The sequence below is a fragment of the Ornithorhynchus anatinus genome, chromosome 21 (genome assembly GCF_004115215.2).
Source record: "Ornithorhynchus anatinus isolate Pmale09 chromosome 21, mOrnAna1.pri.v4, whole genome shotgun sequence".
NCBI classification, from domain to species: domain Eukaryota; kingdom Metazoa; phylum Chordata; class Mammalia; order Monotremata; family Ornithorhynchidae; genus Ornithorhynchus; species Ornithorhynchus anatinus.
The window spans coordinates 17,440,004-17,443,780 of record NC_041748.1 but is presented as its reverse complement, the minus strand read 5'-3'; positions in this window follow the sequence as shown (position 1 = coordinate 17,443,780).

Here is a 3,777-nt window from a genome sequence, read left to right as displayed (position 1 = left end):
TTTTTGAATCGCATTTTGCATTCGATTTGTGCACCTGGCGTAAATAATGATCACTGTGGTATTCGTGAAACCCTTTACTATGTGCCGAGCACTGGGGGAAGATACAACATCATCAGATAATCAAGATAACCAGATCTCAGTTAGGGCAGCATGACCTGGTGGAAAGAGAGCGTGCCTGGGAGTCAGAGGATCTGGGTTCTAATCCCAACTCTGCCCACTTGCCTACTGGGTGACCTTGGGCAAGTCACTTATTTTCCTTGTGTCTCAGCTTCCTCATCTGTAAAATTGAGGATTCAATACCCGTACACCCTCCTGCTTAGACTCTGAGTCCCAGACTCTGACCTACATATCTTCTATCTACCCCAGGGTTTAATAGAGTGCTCTGTACACAGTAAGCGCTTAACAAATACCATTATCATCGTCATCATTATCATCCCCTCCATTAAATTGCACGCTCTCTCCGCTTCAACACTTCTGCATCACCTAAACCCAAGGATAATTTCTAATCTCCTATCTCATTTTCATCCTACCTGTAATTAATTTTAGTCTCTGTCTCCTCTGCTGGTTTGTAAGCCCCCTTAAGGGCAGGGCTCATGTCTGTTAACTCTACTCTACTTTCCCGAGTGCTCAGCACAGTGCTCTGCACAAAGTAGACCATAAGCTCCTTGAGGGCTGGGATTATGACTATTAACTCTATTGTCCTTTCCCAAGCGCTGGGCAGGGAGCCTGTTTTTTAGCTCTATTGTGCTCAATCCGCCGCTTAACGTCTGTGTGTCTCAGTTTCCTCATCTGTAAAATGGGGATAAAGTAGGTGTTCTCCCTCCTTCTTCGACTGTGGGCCCCATGTGAGTCAGGGACCGTTTCTAACCTGGTTATCTTGACTCTATCTCAGTGCTTAGGACAGTGCCCGGCCCACGTTAAACCCTTAAGAAATCCCACCATTATTATGACTATTAAGAGCTGGAGCTAGCCCCCCTACCCTGGGCCCTGGCCCTTGACTCAGGCTCCGGGTAATTCCTCCCCTCCTCCAATGCCAACCTTCTCACTGTCACTCCATCTAGTCTCTCACCGCTGACCTCTCACCCACGTCCTGCCTCTGGCCTGGAATGCCCTGCCTCCTCCTATCCTACAGACAATGACTCTCCCCTGCTTCAAAGCCTTATCAAAGCCACATCTCCTCGCAGAAGCCTTCCCTGACTAAGCCCTCCGTTGCTCTACTCCCCCTCTCTTCTGCATCGCCCTGCCAGGCTCTCTTTATTCATCCCCCATCCTGTTATATCGCTGTGGTGTACTCTCCCAAGCACTTAGTACAGTGTTCCACACTCAGTAAGCACTCAATAAATAACGATTGACTGACTGACAGACCATGATTGGTTTTGTCTCCTTGAGCTCCGACTGTGCCAGCTTCCTTGATCGTCTCCCACACATATTTACCTTCCCCGCATATGTTGCTGGGTCGCTTTGGGTTTCTGGCACAGCCCTACCGCTAAGTCCCACTGTTTTATTACGACTAGCGACCAGCAGGAGAGCTGATCTGTCGGCCAGGATTTATCTCTCCTAGACTCTTTACCAAGGCCCCCTACCCAGCGTCAGTCAATCTGTCAATCATATTTACTGAGCGCTTACTGTGTGCACAGCACTGTACTAAGTACTTGGGAGAGTTCACCACGGCAATATAACAGGAGGGGGGATGAATAAAGGGAGCCTGGCAGGGCGACACAGAAGAGAGTGGGAGAAGAACAAAGGAGAGCTTAGTCAGGGAAGGCTTCTGGGAGGAGATGCTGGGAAAGGCACAGTAGAACAACAAACAGACACCTTTCCTGCCCACAGCAAGTTTAAAGTATAGAGGGAGAGAGCAGTCTAGAGCTGGTGATCTTTCATTGCTAAGTCAGAAGTTGGAGTTAACGCTTAAAGTGAGCCTCAGCATCCCTAGCTAAGGACGCAAAGCAGCAAGAGTCCGGGCCTGGAAGTCAGAAGGACCTGGGTTCTAATCCCGGTTCCGCCACACATCTGCTATGTGGCCTTGGGCAAGTCGCTTAACTTCTCTGGACCTCAGTTACTTCATCTGTAAAGTGGGGTTTGAGACTGTAAGCCCTACATGGAACAGGGACTGTGTCCAACCTAATTTGCTTTTATCCTCCCCAGCGCTTAGTAAAGTGCCTGGCACATAGTAAGCACTTAACAAATACTGTGATTATTATTATCATTACTATTCTTATCCCAGCTCTGCCACTTGTCTGCTGTGTGACCATGGGCAAATCAATTCTTGTTCTCCCTCTCACTTACACCGTGAGCCCCATGTGGGGAGGAGACTGTGTCCAACCTCTTTGTCTTATATATTTCACAGTGCTTGGCACAAAGAAAGTGCTTTAAAAATACAATTATCATTGAAAATCTTTGACTTCCTCCATAAAGATTCCTTTGCCTAGGAGGTCATTCCTCACAGACTAGGATCGTAAGCCCCGAGAAGTGATTTTAAAGATGAAATTGAGACACACTTCTAAGATTTCCAAACAATTTTTCCAAACACTATTAATAATAATAATAATAATAATGTTGGTATTAGTTAAATGCTTACGATGTGCAGAGCACTGTTCTAAGTGCTGGGGTAGATACAGGGTCATCAGGTTGTTCCACGTGAGGCTCACAGTCAATACCTATTTTACAGATGGGGTAACTGAGGAACAAAGAAGTGAAGTGACTTGCCCACAGTCACACAGCTGACAATTGGCAGAGCAGGGATTTGAACCCATGACCTCTGACTCCCAAGCCCGGGCTCTTTCCACTGAACCACACTGCTTCTCTATTTATTGAGCACTTCCGGTGTGCAGAGCACTGTCCTAAGCGCTGGGGAGAGGACAATACCTCGCTCGCCCGCCTGCCCGCCCTGGGACCCTGCCATCGGCCGAGAAGGTTTCTGACCCCAAGGAGCGGCCTTGGAGGTCTGCCCAAGCGCTGGCAGTCTGCCCCGTGCCACGGACATCCGCGTCCCGCACAGGCCCTCACCCCTGCCCGTTGTATCTCCGCCCGGGCCGGGCCGCCCGAGGAGGCAGCGGGCAGGGGTGACACGCAGGGCTACTACCACCTCTGCTGTGCCGGACCCGTCGTTGGCCAAGAGCACCGTGGCGCGGGGCCGTGGGTTGAGCTGGCCGGCGGTGGCTTCGGTAGCTGCCGTGGCCTCTCTGGTCCCGCTCTGGCCAGCTGGCCGCCCACCTTTCTGACTTCCCTCAGTCAGATGCCTCTGTCTATGACGACTCAGCGGCAGGTGGGCGGGGGTGGGATCGGAACCCAGGCCTACCGGATTCCCAGAGTGGCCTAGCGGATAGACCGTGGGCCCGGGAGTTGGAGGAGCTGGATTCTAATGCCGGCTCCACCACTTGTCTGCCGGGTGACCCTGGGCAAGTCACTTCCCTTCTCTGGGCCTCAGTTCCCTCATCTGCCAAATGGGGATTCAAGCCCTGTTCTCTCTCCTACTTAGACTATGAGCCCCTTGTAGGACATTCATTCATTCAGTAGTATTTATTGAGCGCTCACTATGTGCAGAGCACTGTACTAAGTGCTTGGAATGTACAATTCGGCAACAGATAGAGACAATCCCTGCTCATTATCGGGTTATAGTCATGAATACGTTGTATCTATCTCAGTGCTTAGTACAGTGCTTGGTATGTGGAAAGCACATAATAATAATGATGATAACTATGGGTATCAAATTTCATTACGCTTCTAAGAGACCAGTAATTAGTGAAGACTAGGTATCTAGAGAATTGGATGAGAAGT